Below are 19,812 nucleotides of genomic sequence, written 5' to 3' on the forward strand. Positions count from 1 at the left end.
CATTGTTTATTACAATATGAAAATCAAATAATTAACTTCCTTCAACAAATTTCTTGGAATTGAGCAACTTCAAAAAAATTCCATGACATATAGTTTTTCTGATTTGTTTATTTCTGAAACTCAAAATCTTAAAGTCGTTTATGACTAAAGGTGGGTCAATGTAATTTAAATTTTGTTTGGTGATTTAACAGAAATCTGTTTTTCAAGTTTTTTTATAAGAGTATATTCACTTATTGGAGTGAGGTAAGTGATGAAATATTTGCCAAATTTATATTTTAAAAATTATTATGTCAAAGGAATCTTTTGGTCTATTCACTCCAAGTTTCACCTCTTGTTCCCCGTTATTATAAATAGAATCATTGATAGAGATGTATCCGACCAGAGAAAGCCGTGCCCTGCACCCTTTGTTGTAGAGAGTGCATTTCGAGTAGGACTTCTGGTTCCGTTGCTTCTCCTTCGAATATCGATGATCTTTAACCCCCTGGGGCGATAGCCATTGGTTGGACGCATCTTCATGAGGTTCACTTGAAATATTCATAGGTACAATACATGAATGATGCAAATTATTTTTTTGTTAATCTCAACACTTTCAAGTAGGTCGCTTATGACCTAACCGTCCTCAATAGGTAAATTCAAAAATTAAGTTTGGTCCAAGAGTTAATACAAAAAATATTATATTTTTATGATATTATATGCAACATAAATTTTTCTTTTCGCTATTTATCACTTGACGAAAGTTTCTGTAGTACCAAGTTTTCAAATTTGGTAAATTTGATGCATAAATTTAGTGTAAAGTTGCTTTTTTAAGATTGTTTAGTTTTCAATTGTTTTTACAAATACATACATTATTATATTAAGCCCTACGATCCAAGGTACTTCAAATGACCCTTTTGACTGGACAGTAGACAAAACGCAAGTCCTTGGCATAAAGTTGAAGTGCATTCCACCGTTGCCTTTTTATCGATCCTCTTCCGTTTACAAACTACAATGTATTTTTCTTTTTGGTAGAGCTGACAGTAAATATTCTGGTGTCTTCAAGTTTTGAATTGATGATGGGGAGATGACTCAATTTCTAGACGTAAAGTATCCCACTGTTTCCTTGACCGAAGCCATGCAAAAGCCTTTTACCAAGCTTACAGAACCAATTTTTTTTTCGTATGCAATCTGTGCATTCACTAACGCCTGTTCGAAATAATCTAAATGTATGGGCAAGAAAAATTTAGTGGGAGTTTATTTTGGTCCAGATTCTTGTAAACAGAAGTTTATCTACTCCACCCACGTGCGTGTTATAATACTTCAAAACAGTGGGGCATGGAATTTGAAGATTTTTTCTTAGTTCACCTTTTTCTTGCGATTGACCATAACAGTGTCATGGCAGGCATTCATAGAAGAAATGATATAAACTTCAACTTAAGGACGCCAACACCAGCATTCACGTTGACATATGCATCTATACTTCCCGTGGTCTGCCTCAACTCTTTGTCTGGAATAAATTCTAGAAGTCCCTCTCTTTTCTTGTGAATTGTTAGAGTATAATAAATTCCTCTCTTCTTTAGCTGGCGTACCAAATTTACCGACCTTAAATAACTTTCCACGAAGACTCTGGCCTATGTGAACTTCAGTAATGAAGTAAGGCTCAACACACCGGTGTCCCCTAGCCGAAACTCGGATGATGGTCCTCTAGCTTTGCCCTGGTATAAATCAAATTCATAACAGTATCCTGTCTATGCACGGCATCTAAGACAGTTCTTGAATCCCCACTTATTTGACGTTCTTTGAGATACTGGTGTATTCCATGGTGGCCCTTGAACTTTGTCATGTGTTTGTCTATTGATTGAAATTTAAAGTTCTGGGCATGACGTTAATAATATTTTGTTTCAATGATCCAAAAGTGGTAGTACTTTTTAAGCCTCGTCATCGGTCTTCATATGATTTGTTTGAAATATAAAGCATTCTCAAAATTTCTAAGAACCTATCCCTGGGCATCTCAGTCTTGATCCAATCCACTCCAAACTGGTTAGTACGCCAGTAGTCCTTGATGGAAGGCAAATTCATAAGATTCATTCCCAGGATTATCCCATTAAAAACTTTGATTTACTCAGTTGTAACGACAAAGGAAACACTTTGGGGAGAAAGTTTGAGAAACCCTGCTATAGATGGCGCTATAAGAATATAAAAGAGGGGTTTAAATAGTATATATTTTTTAACTATGGAGTACTGATGATGAATTGTGAATGGTAAATTACTTTGTTGGATGCATATTTACATTAATGAAGTAATTTCGTCACAAGAGCCTATATTAATTTATTTTTTAGTTACAATATTAAACTCCACTTTGAGACACTTGTGTTTATTCCTATCTTAAAATAATAATACATTTTCATTATATATATATGTATGTAGGTATTAATCAAAGAAAAGCAGGATAAAATATTAATAGTAAGCTTTTAATTTTAAATGTTTGTATCTATTTCATTAATAAGTATTTTTAAAACTACTAATAATTAAATGTAAGAACTATGATGGTAAACATTCATTGCTGATCATTATTAGTAAGGATATCCTAAAGAAATTGAAAATGACTAACTAAGTTTCTATACTGCCATTCTATTAAAGCTTTCCAAAATAAGTCTACAGAAGTTAAGATGTTACTTGTGATTTTGTATCACATAATTACTTAGGACTCAAAAATCCACAAAATCTATTTATACAGATAACAGCAGAGTATAATTTGCATTGTAGAGAAAAATATAAAGAAAAAAAGGGTTGTTGATATTCAGGGAGTCTAAGATAGACTTTTACTTTTTTCCCCAGTATTTCTGATTTATTTACATAATGGAAACTGAAGAATTCTTAACAATGAAATATTTTTCTCTGAATAAGAAATCAAAAAAGAAGTAGTTTCAAGAGTTGCAACGAAGGATCTATGGATGGGAAATGATATCTCATTTTTCCTCACTGGGTAATTCATTCAGGAATTATTTATTCTTGTGGATCTCTAGAGGTCTAAATAACTATTTACATGTTATATCAGAATAGAATATACATTGTAGACCAAAATATCGTGAAAAAGATGCACATTATCTTTAATAGTCTAGAATCATCTGGCAGTTGTTGTCCAATGATGACAAAGACTCATTAGTAAACAGAAATCAGGCGTGAGATTGAAGTATCTAGGTTATATAATTATTTGTAAACTGTATATAACAAAGTCCTACTTTTAAATAGAGTCGATATAAGTGCAATTTAAATACTGATTTCTGCGTTATATCAAGGACGCTGAAGGACTTACATTTATTGAATAGTTTTCTTTTGAGACAAAGCAAAGTTGATTTTCTAGAATTTCAAAAGAGGTGTGTATGGAGTCCCTCTGTTCCGCATTGGGACTTTCTGTTGTTTTATGGAACTCCTTAGTTCATATATGTACAAGTATACGATGATTCTGTAGAAAATATGGAGGAATTTATGTATAATGACTGTGATTAACGATATACGAAATCACTATCACAGACCATGACATAAAGAGGCACGTGCACAATAAACGATCCTTCCATTAAATCAGACAAAATCCATCGAGTGGAGTACTTGTTGAAGGGATCTCGCGTTAAGAGTCAAGATTTCTTTAAAGAGAGTATCAGAAGACTATTGAATAGGATACTCCTAGGAACAGAAGGGATAGATGGATACAGATCCATCTATCCGATTACTCCTGAGGAGACATCCAACCAACTGAACATGCATGAAATGTATTTCCACATAGTTCCAACTCCTCACTTCTTTCACCTCCCTCCTTTTGCATAGTCTCAGAGCAAACAAGTTAAGAGGTACGAATGTCACTTGAACTAGATAAAGTAATATCAGGATGAGCTAAAAGTAGTTGTTGTCTTTAAATAATGTACAACCCATAACTCTTACGATTATTACTATATGGTGAAAAAGTTCTCCAATTTCTTTTAGTGTAGTAGCTGTTATGATTTCCGACAAATTATTTTTTGTCGAAACTCATTAATTGAAACTGCTACCTTCAATTTTGTATGTCAATATTCTGATTACCTACCACATTCATTTTTAAAGCCGTGGCTTAACCTATTAACTTTAATTTCAAGGCAGTTGCTTCTTGTATTAGTGATGAATTTGACCCGGAATCAAGTAAAGCTTTACATATTGTTGTGATTTACCAAGTAACACATAATTGTGCCTAAAATGACTTTATAATTAATATCCTTTATTTGTTTAGTTTGATTAGAACAAAAAGAATCTATTTTTAATTTATCTCCATGAATGTTTGATAATGCTTTTAAATAAATATTTTTATTGACCAGTAATAGATAATAGCAATTTTACAAAAATATATATTTCGTAGTTTTTGTTTGAATCATTCTATTTCTGGTGATTTTTCTTCCCATTCTTAACTTTGGTGGAGTGTTTGATTGATGCAGAAATGGAAACAATATTTGTTCTTCCTTAATTTTTGCTATTTTTGTCATGTCTGTGCTGTTTGTTTCATTTTTTCTTTTTAATGACTCCTGTTCTTGTTTGGCTTTCGTGTTTCTTCTGATTTTAAATGGAATGGTTCTGAGTTTGTGACGTCAGAGATGAATGATCAAATTGATATGATTATTGTCAAATTTTTGCATTTGTCATTTTTTTCTTGGTTGGAGGGGTTCTTTGGATCTATGTGATGTGACAGTAGCTATTGGGGATATAGGGAAGTATTCAACCATATTTGAAGAGGCTCTAAGCTGTTTATATCCTTTCGATTCATTTATTAGAAGATTGGTTTGAATTTCAAAAAATGAAGTGAAATTGTATTGGAATAACATTACTCACACTTGAATATACTCCCTCAAGAGTCGGAATAAACAAATATGTTCGGAATATTAGTCATAAATAATATTAAATGAATTTAATATGTTTTATTATTCATCATAAAGTTTGATCAATATAAAGGCAATTTTTGTCCATGGAAATCTTCTTTACTAGCAGTTTTTCTAGTACAAAATAATATATATTCCTTTTCTTGATCATAACAATTTCTGGCATACGTTTAAATCTTCTCCTACATCCATCAATTTATTGAAAGATTTTTCATATTTTTATCTTCATTATCTTATTACTTGGGAGAAGATACTCCTTCAATATTACTGTCAATATAAAATGTCTTGTTCATGCTTTTTTTATGCAAAGCGTGTGATTTGCATGGTAAATATTTGAAAAAGGAGATAAAAAAATGGGGTGTAATAAAAATACAGGAAAAAGTATAATAATATTATTTTATAAAATTTAATAATTTTACCTTTGAAATTTATTTTTGAAAGTTAATTCTAAATTGCAAATTTTCAACAAATGCCATTTATCCCTCCATGTCTGTGTTTTCGTTTTATTATCTTTATCTACGTCATATTTACCTTAGTTAAAAATAGTCACATTTGTTTTCTTGATTACTGACTTATCGACAATATTTCATGATATGAGGTATTTTAGAATATTGAAATAACGTTTAAGCTAGTTAAAGCTAAGCTATAAACTATTAACAGATAAAAAAATTACCACTAAATTTTATTCTTACAATAATTATGATCTTAATTAACTCATAAACCCCATAATAGATTAATTTCTATTTTTAACAGCAAATATGATTATGAAAGGAAAATAAGACTAATCAAAGAAAATTAATAATTATTTTATATAAAGAATTCGGTATTTACTGAAATCTATTGTGCGGTTAATATTTTAAGGAAATCTTATTGATTCGTGATATTTTATTTTAGATGAAGGAACTGTTTTGGACAAATTTTACATGAATTGTTTTCTTTGTTATTTTTGATGGGATACCACAGTACGAAATTTTGTATAACTATTTAAGTTATTTTTCATGTAAAATATGATATTTAGTTGTAATAATAAACAAAACATTAATTTATTCGTATGTTGTTGTTTTTTTAAGTTTTTTCAATACTCCAATAACATAAAATACTATTATTTACCTATAAAGAAATGTGAATAAGTAAATGTTATTGAGGATTTAATCTAGGTCAAAATAGTTTTATACAAAAAGTGTTGTTAAACTTCAATGACATTGTCATCCTATCAAAAAGATAAGGAAATTAATATAATCAATGAATAAAAATATGACATTAAATATATTTTGTAATAGTTCACAAGATTGAATTTTGTAAGTTTAAAAGTGACATGTCAACTATTTAAATAATATGATGACTCAAGTTGTGACTAATATTTTGAAATTCATTGCTAATTTATTAATCATAAACGATTATTTTTAATTAAAACCATATGATAATAACGTATACTGAGAAGCAAAAGCTATTAGCTATATGAAACATTCCTTTAACAACTTGGAATCAAATTTAGGCATATTTTCATTTTCTATTCATTCAAAAGAAAATAATTTGGTACAAATTTAATTGACGAGTGTGAAATTTTTTGGGGAAATCTGAGATTTTATATAGTTCAATTGAACTCAGATTTAACAAGACTTATTGAAGTTAAAATTCCACAAATTTATTATTAAAGCACCCCCATTATGTTCATTCTTCAGTTGATTTCGTATTGAAGGTAAAGTATACATTGAAGTCACATTTTTTTAAAACATGCCCTCTTCTCTTACAAAAGTTCTCGAACATTGAGTGTAAACAGTAAGAAAATTAAGTTATATTATTATCCGAAACTTATATAATCAACGTAAATTAAGAACAATTACTCTAGAAAAAAAACCCGTACAGTTGAGTAAGGATACCTTATTTCAGCTATAATTTTCAATTATGCTATTAATGTCTCGACCATAGAAAGAATATTCATTTTTTGCAGTATCTTCATTGAATGTTTTATATCTTCTTCGTTTTATTTTCTGGTAGGGACTCGTACAATTTGCTTATACAAGCAACACCTGCTATAAAATGTCAAATTTTAAATGCCATATGTCTGTTTATTGAATAAGTAAAAGTCGGAATTTTTATTGAAACTGAAGTATAAATTCCACTCAGGAAATAGTATGAATCTCTTTAAATGAAGAATAATTCACTTTTGATGATAATTATAGTTTAAGATGATTGAATTTCCAATGGAATTTTGGTATATTAATTGGGAAAATTAATTCATTTAAATAATGGTCCAAAGTTACATAAGAAATAAAATATACATACAATAAATAACATATTAAGTGGTTAAAATGAAATGATGTGTTTTAAGTAAAATGGATATTTTTATTGTATATACAATATCTGGAAGCTTAACCTATTCATCCAACTAACACTACATAGTACTTGCATTACATAGTTTGAGAACTACTGCTCTGCAACAAAAAATTTAAGAGGGAGTACTTTTCAGTACGAAGTCTTTACTCTCTATCTGGAATACTTTAGATCTCACGTTTTTTGTTTTTGTTTTTTTATTCATATTTACTATTAGTTGCGACTAAACACCAGAGCTAGCTTATCTATAAAAGCTCTTAACATCCAAAATTACTAAAGTGTATACTACCAAGACTACTATTTCTTACGCCTCCTTGGCTATAAAGACTCCAACAGCCAGCACCAACTCCTACCTCTTCATCCCATCTCAAGATGACCTCAAGAGATCCCAAGATATTATTTATTATAGGCAAGAATGAGACCAAATTAACAGATTCAACTCCGATCCTTTCCTCATTCTGTTTGTGCATCTTGAAACAACATTTTAAACAAAATGACAGTGTAAAGTGGAGTAGAGTTTTGCATAATTACAAAGCAGCACCACAATCCTACTTCAGTACTTGTCTTTATTACAAGAAGAAAGGAAAAACAAAACAGAAAGAAGTCCTTGCAGTATTTAAGGCCTGGTGCTTTAAAAAGGTCGGCATGATAACTGCCAGGAATTATTTCAAGACGGGGTGTAATTTCCTAGTCTCTGTGCAGGACAGGTTTACAATGTTTGGTCCGTCCATATTCCTCCAACCAAAGTGTTGGAGGAACTTCCAGGCCGGGATTGTGGGATATATGCAAAAAAGAGCATTGCTGCTGTCATTGAACATTTTATATATATAAAAGGCAATGCCACAAATCCCATCTTGGTGTAAATAAGTCATCAATCGAGACCAAACGTATGGCAAATGAGGTTTTCAGCAAGATTATAAGTATTATTAATTGTATTTTTTAATTTTATTATTTTAATTTTGCAGTTACATAATAATCATTATCTCGAGTCGCTCAATACAAATAACGAAAGTCTCATTGGACTCAGGTACATGTATAGAAATTTAAATAATTTTGATTTATATCAATAATTCACACTTTTATTAAGATAGGGTATTGAAGATGATGAGGAAAATATTCAAGCTCCTGCCTCTCACCCTAAAGTGAGTAATAAGCATATAATATTTTTATTTAATTTGCCTATGTTTTATAATTTTTTCTCAGGCATCTTTTGACGCAGCCTTCCCGCTCCTCCTACGGGTGATGATAGTGATAGCAGGAATTTTGTCCCCACAAAAGTGGTTAGTATATTTATTAATTTTAATTATATCTCTTAATTTGTATTTTTATTATAGAGTACAAGGGCTATCACCAATTCCGAGAAGACTTACATATCAGAATTATTCAACGGTGATGGAAAGGCATTAATAAACGAGTCCACTTAGCAGGAAGCACTAACAAGCCAATGGTTTGTTAATTTTGTATTTGGATTTGAAGGCCTGTCCCTCAACGAGAAAAAGGGGAGGGTCAGGAAAATACTTAACACATTCCAATAAAAAATATACAATTAAAATAATAATGTCTACTTTATTGGTGAAGGATGGACAGAAATTTTATGCGGGAAATAAGTTTGAATATTCATTATCTACATACTTATAGCCATTTAATGTGATAACTTAACTTAAAAAAAGGACTATAAAACTATAAATGTCTATATCCCATTTCAGTCATTATCCTATTAAAATACATTTAATAAATACAAAAAGGTCTATTTGTTATCTCAAGGAAGATCTCAATAGTTATTTGAAATGTTCTTCTTAGTATTCCATCTTATATATTGTCAAAAGCCTCGTTGACTAGGTTAACATGAGAGATATGCTCACTTTATTCCATAGTAATAATAATATATTTAACTATATCTTATTTACCAAATCATTTTTTTTTCTATTTGTAGTACATAATAACAATATGTTACTTTTAAAAATCTACTTTTAATCCTGGATTCCTGGGAGATCTCACCGAAGGAAGGCCACTGTATTAGGATGGTCTGTTGATTTTCGAGTTCCATACTTATTAAAGCCCCACATCGCAAATTTAAGCCTATTTTAACTATTAATCGACCAAAAAAGAGAAGCAACTGTAGGTATAACAATTATCATCATCTTTTTAATGTTGTTTTTTTAAATTAAATATGTTACAGTGAGAGATTGCCAACTCTGAATTTATTACTCCAGCTTTAAAATTTTTGGAATTGGAATAAAAAAATTCATGTTTGACCAAATTTTAAATATATATTATAAATATATAATAACTTATCATGTTTCATAAGGCAACACAGTAAATACCATCAAATTGTATTGAAGATAGTTTCGAGGGGGAAAATATACTCTTTCTGACAGAAATGTAAGTTCACTTATAACCACTTTTTATGATTTATAAGGACACATTATCATCGTGGAGAAGTCCCCAGTTACGCAGAACCAGGAAGAGTTCAGGTTCGTCGGGATTTATTCCGTCGGAGGTGCGGGAGGGGGGGTCCAGAATTGGAAACATCATCAATAAGTTCGATCATAACAGAAACTTCAAAGTCCAGGAAGGCCGGACCGAAAAAACGTTAACATAAGTTCGACTAAATTATAAATATAATCACTTATTATAACCATTTCTATATCCCTAACCTTTAGTCCAATGGAATCGCCATTGGAAACCGCCTTTTCTGCTTAAAAGATGTAAGAATATTATTATTAATTATGTTTACCATCTTAATTCATTACTTTATATTATTTAACTATTTGTGACAGATTCAACTCTCCTCATCTGTAATTGTCACTTTTCCTCATTCTATTTGAGCAGTTTGAAGCAATATTTTAAACAAAAGCACAGTGTGAAGGGGGGGGGGGGGTTCGTATAATTACGAAGCAGTACGACAATGTCCAAATAGTACTAGTCTGTATTGCAGGTAAGTTGAATCATATATATTGATATATAATAAATCATAATTCTTAACTTTTATTTTATAGATCAAGGCATTCGAAGACGTCAAACAGGCAAGGCTTTTGGTGACCCATGAAAGGTAGGGTATACAGAATCCTGCGACGAGGTATTACTCCACACAGGAAGAAGTACTCGCAGCTTTAAAAGCCTGGTGCTACTGAAAGTACGCCAAGGTAACGGCAAGGAATTACTTCAGAACTGGGAGTACATGAAGAATGTTTATATCCTTGATCAGCCAAACTGTGTAACAGGCATTTCATGAAATTCCTGAAAATGTTAGTAATTTTGTTTAATGATTGTTTCACTTAGACATTGCAAGAAATGATTTAAATTTCCAAGGATTTTATGAATTGACTGAAATGCAGATACAGTCATTTTATGAGATGCCTGATGATCATTATATTTCTAAAAATAGTCAACATTAAAAAAAATATGTGCTAAAAACCATCATCTTTATTTACAGATTATAATAAATATTACAAAAAGATATAGCTACAGATATTAACTGGACAGATTATCGGATGAATAATATGGCTTGTGTTTTTATATCTCTATTTTCGGGTGGAAACAGTTTAGTAGAAAGTCCTTTAATCCCTTTTAGTTAGAATAAAAGTATATTACTCGAGTACATCCCATTTACACAAGTATATGCATACACCCACCTTGACACTTTTCAACAAATATTTGGAACAACGCAGCATTAAAAAACGTACCCAAAGAGCGTTATAAAAATTTTAAATAATTTTTACATGCAACAAAAGATGATTTAAACGCAACAAACGAAACTCTCGAGTCTCGAGGTTGCTATTGACAAATTTACGTCATCTGTCAATGTATGAAGGAAACAAACGATTCTATTTGTGGAGTGCTAATGTTTATTGTAAACTTAAGGATGATGTAATTAAAATTGTTAGTAATTTATTCAATTGACAACTGAATGAAAAGTTGATGTAATTATTATTAAAACGAAATTTTCTTTGTTGTATAATTTTTATTTATAGTGTTTTATTTAGTGTATTTCTCGTATCTTTTGTTGGATAATTAACATTTATTTAGATTGTAATTGCTTTAATGCATATCAATGAAAGAGTAAAAAAAAAAAAAAATACAAAAAGCATAATTATATAATTATTATCACAGAAATAAGGATTTCAATAATTCATCTGAAGTTATTTCACCAAGTCATAATAATAAAATTAGTTTTTTTGAGCAAGTAAGACTGCTGGAGCAGCTGATGTAAGAAAATATTTGTACTTTTAAGCACTTGCATCTATTTTTCTGACACTGCTTCTTGTCTCTACTGATGTCACAGTAGAATAGTCCTTGGCTACCAGAAGGTGCATACTTTAGAGCTTGAGGAATTATTAAGGTGCTGTCCGTTTTAAACTTAGCGTTAATTTATTTATTGCTCAGGAAAAAAGGCAAATTTATTCCTGGTATATTTTGTTCTTAGTACTCCAATTTTCACTGCAATTATTTATATATAATTTAAAGTTGCTTATCAAGGAGTAAATGACGAATGTAAATAATTTCACTTCCAACCAATGAAGAAATTTGCTTCTTCCGAGCTAGTTCATAATATTGATGCTCCTAAGGAGAGGTTATTCTCTTATATATAACTATTTTCCTTTATAATGTTCACAGAACAACACGTAAACGCCTTTGTCAAATTCTTCCTAAATAAAAACCATATTTAAAAATACTGTTCTTCAAGTGAATGAGAACGCCGGCGAATTCAAGCCCAAAAGTGATAAATATGATTCATTTTTCCGCAGAAAAAGTTGCTTTGGGAGCATTCAGAGCAATAGGGAAAAGAAAACTTGAATGTAATTACTTACAAGTTTATAGAACTTGGGAGAGTAGAGGAGATCCCACATTAAAAGCAATAGATAAAAACAGAACAAAAGTATAAAAACTATAAAGAAAATTGGTGAGACGGGGACTATGTGTTTGAGATTGTTGCAGATCCATTAACCCTACCTCAAATAATGTCGATGCCTTTTGATAAGGCTTCAATTCGAAGGATCTAGACTACAATGTCATAATTGTTTTATTCTTGGATATACTAAAGCTGAGAGGATAAAATCAAATGAATATGATAATACTTTGCAACAGTCTATTATGGAATGGAGTAACAAAAGAAATCATTCTTCAAATAAGCTGATTTTCTCCAAATTTAATACCAGTAAAGAAATAATGAATCCAATAAAAGCAGCTGATAACAACATCCCTTCCGCAATTAGTTCAAATACTGATATTTTTGAGACAATTACTGTTGGTTGAACAAACGTCGTCTCATATAACCCCTATGATGGCTCAAATTAGAAACCAGATGGAGAATATTCCTCCCTAAGAGAAACTGAATCGAGTAAAAAAGGACAACGTATATATATTGGTGAAGAAATTGGCCCAAAAGAACCTTCAAAACCTAGAAGACTTAGTTTAACTACTGATACCATATTAAGAAGTCGAACCAAATCAGGATCAGGAAAGATATCTGAGCCTGATTCCGGACTATCGCCAAAAGGATAGTCGTGTAAGACAAATAACAATTCTAGACGCTGAGTTTTTTTTGTTTTTCTTCTCGGTTTTTTTTTTAATATTCAATGCGCAATCATTTCGAATATTAATTTTATTGGATAGATGAATTTATTGAACTACTTATTTACCCCTGTCTATCCTTTTGTCCTTTTCATCGTCTCTGCTAACTTAATTAGAAATTATTTAAACAACTTTTGAGAGTATTCTCGCAGAACTTATTAGATTAATAAGTGACAATGAATTTCTATGCATAATAATGATAATTAGTAATAATTTTTCCAGAGAAAAACAACCTGGGTTCAAATCTAATTGTGTACAGATAAATATAGGTAAAAGATTCCTGGCAGATTACAAAACTGTGTAAGATGATACATGAAAATATAATCACAATGGCACTTCTTATGGAGTCACTACACAGAAGTGGCCTTTTGATACATAGGCCCTCCAGTTATGACAATTTTTTACATCAGTGCTCCACAGGATCGAGCGTGAGAGCGGGTATTATGGTTTTGAAATGTTTAAAGGCGGTGAGTTTAGTTGATTATTGTAATGGAGATATGGTGACAACAACATTGAAGCTGAAGAAACAGCAGATTGTTGTGCTATCATATTACAAAGGTATAACGTTAGAATGTGGCTTTCCATTTCTTGAAAAATTGATAAAATATTTATTACATGTTGGAAATAATTTTTTCTACAAATAACAAAAGTAATTATATAATTATCTCTGTTTAAGTTAAATTTTGAGCTCTTTATTGATAGCTGCTTCTTCCTCCGTCGTTAAATTAATGGGAGTAAATTCTTGGAATAATTTCCAAGCTTGGAATCCTCAACCGATATTGGGGTAGAATATTTATATTGATTCATTTTTTTCGAGATTTGATGGTATTTGATTTATATCAATATACTTATTAATTTGTTTGTGTTCAACAAAACTCTCGATATATAATTAAAAAATATTTTTTGGTACGTACTGAAGTTCTTTAAGCTTCAAAATGCCCGTGTGTGGCTGTATAATAATTCCTTTAAGCTTCAAATACCAAACTACAATCCTTCTTTTAGTATACTCTAAAAATTCTGACTGAATCTGTGTGGTGTTAAAATGAGTATTTTATGCTTCAAAGCCCATGTGTATGGTTTTATAATGAACCCTTCAAGCTTTAAATACCACACTGACAGTCCCTTCTTCTAACATATTTAATGAATGCTGATCGGTTGGGTGAGTTGTTACGATGAGCCCCTTGCGTTGGTTTATTCTTTTAATATACTCATGGAAGCTCGTTTAAATGTGTGTGGTGTTACAATGAGATCTTTAAGTTTCAAATACCACCACGTCTGGTTTTATTATGATCCTTTAAAATTCAAATACCACCAGTATGGCTTTATAATGAGTCTTTTAAGCATCAAGGTCGACGCTTTTCTATCAATCCTCCGAAAATATATCAAAATCGTATAATATCAAATGAATCTACTCAATATACTCAAGGAAGCCTCGTTGAAATGTGTGTGGTGTTACAATGAGTCCTTTAAGTTTCAAATACCACTGCGTCTGGTTTTATAATGATCCCTTCAAAATTCAAATACCACTGGTATGTTTTTATAATGAGTTTGTTAAGCCTCAAGGTCCACGTTTTTCAATCAACCTTCCGAAAATATATCGAAACTGGAAAATAATACACGTGTATTAGTAGATTTCTATATTTCGGCGTGCATTCATTTAAGCAACATTTATTTCAGGGAAGGTCATCTAAGCAACATTCATTTGAGCGGTGTCTGGAAAAATGATTGTGGTAAAAAGGTTGTGAACAAAGACGTTGGGGTAATATCGTTGTGTGGTAATATCGTTGTGTACATTATCATTGTGAGACAAAAGCGTTGTGAGTAATATCAAGGTTAATAGAAATACAAGGTCAGACCATCATGTAATCGTGCTTGCTAGAATTTTCAATTTGATGTATCGTACCGACTGCCGTGCAAGAGAGGGAGATTTTGACGTTATAGAGATTAGAAAGGGTACCAAATATACAAATTCACAAAACGCCAAAATTAAGAACTGGGACTACACTGTGGTCCAAGAGAGAGAAGTTTGGTATCCTTGGAGTAGAATGTTATATCTTATTTATATTTTATATATATATATATATTTACTAATTCATTATTATGATTACGATAATAATACCTATTTGCTATTCCGAAAAAGTATAATGTATTCCCGCAATGAAACTGTCAATTGTGCAGTTGTCATTTGTGATTTTCCTAACAATAAAATTTATCATCATTTTCCAAAGGATCCCTCAAGGAAGAAAAAATGGGAAAGTGCTTGTCATCGAAAGGACCCCTTAGGAAAATACCATAGAATTTGTGAGAATCATTTTGAGGAAAATGCTTATAAAAGGGATTTAAAAGGGGAATTGCTGGGGGTACTTTTAAAAAAAATTGAAAGAAGATGCTATTCCTTCCAGAAATTTCATACCTGGAGAAGGATTTGAGCAAGTTTTGAGAAAATTCATACTAACAATACGAAGTCTTTGAAAAAAAAATCATCATTTTACTAACAATACTAGTAAAAAGATTTTTATAACGATTGGATTGCAACAAATTTATAGCTTTATGTCTTAAGAGTATTATTTATCATTCTTAATGATGAGGAATTTCATGCTCATATTATAGAAATATATACTATATATTATTTAAAGAAAGACCAAAGATTCAAACAATATGCATATCCAAGGATTTTAGTTCGATTTTATATTTTTGAGTGATCTTATTTTTTGTAAGGTTGTATGAGTAAATACATAACATTATTTTAATAATGTTTACTATTTCAATGTGACGATAAACATTGTCATATCCCATAATAAATAATAATAATTCAATATGTCAATGTCAATAATAAAAAATACAACGCTTCCTACAATTTCAAATAAAGAAATTAATAAATATATTTAAAATATTGAATTCCTCACTCATCATGAATAAATCTCTCCATTGTTGCAGTACTTCAGTTATTTTCCCAAGGAAGGAGTCAACTTGGCTCTGTTATGAAGCCTGGTAGTTGGATGAATTGTCATCCCGTTGTCGCCCATGGTATACGGATTTTCAATTAAGAGCATCTTTTGAGATGGATGATCAATTTAGAAGTAACTCTCTCTAATTCCCTTGATCTGCCTTCCTTGTTCCTAACTCTTGGAGAACGTATAATTCTACTTCTTCCTGTCCATATGAATGAACAATGATCTTAGGCCTTAACAATTCTCAAATTAATAATTCATTTAAATTTCAAATTGCTGTACATTTTAGTTATATGGTTATATCTTCAAATTGTTGTAGTACCTAATTAAAATTTCTTTATTTAATATTTTATGTGAATGTAAATTGAACCCGTCATAATTTCAACCCTGGAATGTATTCCTTGTTATATATGGATGGATAGATTCCTACATTTTCTTGGTTTGCTTCTCTTCCTCGGATAATTTTCATCCGGTCGTCCTCCCTTTGGATATCAGAATTATAGCAACTCTTGCTGAGGATAAAGTATCTCGGATCTCTTCTTTTGTCCAAATTTTTAGAGAAAATATACATATGTCCATCTTCAATTAATGCAAATCGATCTATACAAATGAAAAACACTTTGAAACTTAAAATTTGCTTCTGCATTTACTCAAATGTTTATGTATTTTATTTTTAATGTAATTAAATTTTATGATTATAGCTTATGTATCATATTAATGTTCTGCTTATACGTAATATTTTACCGTATTATATTAATATATTATTTTAATTGTAGTGTCTTGAAGAAATGTATGGCATTGATTAATTCAACATATCTACATCGCTCGTCAAATAAGAAATAAATACAGCTAGCCTTTTTTAATTTCTTGCATTTTTCACTCTGTAAATTTTCTTTAACAACTATATTTTTAGATAATAAGTTAGAAAAACTTATCAAGTGACACAAGGATATATCAGATACACTAATAGCAACACAAAATATAATTATGAAAAGAGTACCGATATTTTAATATGAATATGTACTTTTATCTAATAGTGTATGTTAAAAATTATCTTTTATTGCATTTTTTTGTATGTTCAACTTCAGTAAAATCTCTTTTTATGCTAAAGTAGTAGTCTATCATCATATGCATATCCCATCTTCCTCCAAAACGTTTTTCCATTCCTAAAAAATCTTGATGAAATCTTTCTTCCTGTTCATCACTAACATCATCAAGATAATGAGGAAAGCTTGCAAGATGGCCATGAAGGAAATGAAGTTTGATACTCATTTAACATTATATTGCTCTGTAGTGTTCCATCTAAATATGCATTAACTCTTTGTAGTTAGTTGCTTTATAATTCCCCAGTAAGTTATCTAAATATTAAAAAAACTAAGCATTCCTTCCCAGATTTGTTATTTTATTGATCAACTCTTCATCTCTGATAATTTTTCATATTTTCAACCCATCAATAACACCGTATTCCAGGAAATTAATTTATATTTGCAAATGTATAAGACATCAACTTCGGTTGAAGCAATCTTTTCTGCTTCAATTGTGAAGCTAGAAGCAGTTGTTTTTTTCCTAATCCCAAATCATGTTTCAAATCATTTCATTCTTGCAAATCAAATTCTTTAAGGTGAAAAGATATATCGTATAAAATTTCAAAGTCTGGATGATTATCTAAGGTTATTTGCTTTTATTCCAACTTTTTGAAAATTAAAAAGATGGTTAGTTGTAAAGAGACTGTTGCACTAGTGCCAATTCTTGTACTTCAAACAATCCCTATAAAGCACTTATTTTACCTTTTCCATTAATCATATATTTAGTATTATATAAATAGCATGATAGTTTCTCTAGATGAATTTGTCTTGGGATGAATATTCCTTGGGATTCACTTGTTTTCGGATGAACTGTGTTCGCGGTTAACTCTCTTCGCCATGAATTTGTTTTCGGATGAACTTGTCTCTCGATAAACTTGCTTGGGGATGAACTTTTCTTGAGATAAACTTTCCTCGGATTGAAAAGAGCGCGGTAAAATTTCCTGTAACCTAGAAAGATAATTATAGTGGTCTACTTGTTAAATTAAATTCATAATCTCATATTTTTATCAATTATATTTCAATATCAATAAAGTATTAGTTTTAATATACTTGATTTGAATTAAATAATTATATAACAATCCATACAAAAAAAGTTTTGAACTGTATTTAATCCTAAAAGTTGTTTAATTCAAGCAATCCTTACACATGGTCGGTATTTGAATTTATTTATGTCTCCTTATCAAATAAAAAGCTCAGTATATGTTAAGAGTTGAATAAAACTGAAAGAATGTTTACAATTAATTATTCATTATCACTATATGTAGTTATGTTCCATATTATCACAATGATTTGTTCTTTAATGTTGGGAGTGACGAAGTTACATGCTCGTTTGTAAGATTCAATTCCACACATTCACCAAGGAGTTGCTATCTAGTATTTTGTTCAAACAGACACAGAGAAGACTCTGGACTTCAAGTCCTTGAAATAAAGGAACATTGATAAAGTTGTTAGATGATAATCTGACACAGGACACAAACGTCCTTCACTTTAATAGGGGAAATAAGGATTCCTAATGTCCCAAAATCCGGAGTAGATGAGGAGTATGGATTAAAGGGATTACTGAATAGAATTAGACATCGACAGCTGACACGAACTATGTTAGAGGCATTGAGGAAAGTCAAATTCTGTAGTAAGTCCCCCTTTTGAACTTGCCTCCACAACGACTGATCCAAATGAAAAAACATCCAACTTGAGTCAAAGGGAAAACATCCTTGGTTGTAGATATATTGTTTAGTTCAAAATAAGCGTATACCCTGATGGGATTAAATGTAACTCCATATGTGTTTCTCATTAATCCATCCCAAAATCTACTGTATGTCTCACGACTTTTATTTGAAAGTAGTGCATATACACAGGGAATTACAGTGTTCATGACTAGTACGTCTACCGTAAATAATTGACAAAATACAATAAAACTAACTTAAGGAGTTATTCACATAATTCATTAGGTCTTAAAATTTTGAAACCCTAAATGAATCATCTTTGATCTCCTTAGCTGTTCTCCAGAAGTTTAGATACAAGTTCTGTTTTACACGGACATGATGCATTCCTTTATTTGGATATCCAATCATAATAAAATTGAAATTTTTTTCTATCGGCAGCAGAGTGCAAGAATATATGCCTGAATTGAAGATTGCAATCATGAAAGATAGATAAACAATTCACAACGAAGGGTATTGGGATTTTCTATAAATTTAAGATAAAAACATGTAAAATCTCGAGCTTCTAATTTACGAAAGTAAGATTCAAATATATGACATTTTCATATCCAAAGAGGCATATTTAATTGTTTATTTGTATCATAGTAAATATTGCTTAATACGAAATTGGGAGTGTAGTGTTTATTTGCAAAATACAAAAGAGCTTTCGATAGGAGAATTGATAATTTATATTGTTCCTTAAGAATGCTGAATATTTCTAAATTCAATGAAGCTAGCAGAGTGATGAAAGGGAAACACAAAAGAAGTGTACCAACTCCCGTGAAGCCTTCTCCTAAAAACAACCAATACAAGAGTTATGTATATAAAGTGATAGTTTAAAATTATTTTTTTATGTTCCCGAAGATCAACACTAAAAGACTAAAGTAGAATAGCAACATAGTAAAACACCTACAGACTAAGAGCGTAAAAGAAGGAGGGTAGGAACAGGTTGAATACACAGCATCACCCCCCCATCAATTGCACGGCAAGGTCGGAGTTGATTAATGCCCCTTGACCCCTTTTTGACCATCGATTAGGACTGATCAAATACAAGTACCAACTTTGCAGACTGTTTCCCCTAATATCCATTTCGATTTGCGCTTGTCAAATGATTTGCACCACACAGGAATGCTTTAACAAGTGGAGCCTTTAGATGGGCGAGATTTAGACTTGAATAGGGCAAGAGGAGACGATGCAGTGGTTTTGCACGTGATACATGCAGTAACGAAGTTACTGATTTCGCCATCCATGCCAGGCCACCATATCTTGGTACGATTAACAACCTTCATTT

The 19,812-nt window shown here is 30.9% G+C and overlaps 2 long non-coding RNA genes across 2 annotated transcripts; both read left to right on the forward strand.

The window, feature by feature from the left end:
• The first annotated feature begins 9,926 nt into the window (after window positions 1-9,926).
• Window positions 9,927-11,697, forward strand: LOC139906414 (uncharacterized). Its single transcript, XR_011781908.1, has 2 exons — window positions 9,927-10,149; window positions 10,211-11,697. It is a non-coding gene; the product is annotated as an uncharacterized lncRNA (long non-coding RNA).
• Window positions 11,698-12,204: 507 nt separating this feature from the next.
• Window positions 12,205-16,608, forward strand: LOC139906409 (uncharacterized). The gene is made up of 2 exons (XR_011781903.1): window positions 12,205-12,720; window positions 15,723-16,608. It is a non-coding gene; the product is annotated as an uncharacterized lncRNA (long non-coding RNA).
• The last annotated feature ends 3,204 nt before the right edge of the window (window positions 16,609-19,812 follow it).

Source organism: Lepeophtheirus salmonis, chromosome 9 (assembly GCF_016086655.4).
Source record: "Lepeophtheirus salmonis chromosome 9, UVic_Lsal_1.4, whole genome shotgun sequence".
Classification (NCBI taxonomy): Eukaryota; Metazoa; Arthropoda; class Copepoda; order Siphonostomatoida; family Caligidae; genus Lepeophtheirus; species Lepeophtheirus salmonis.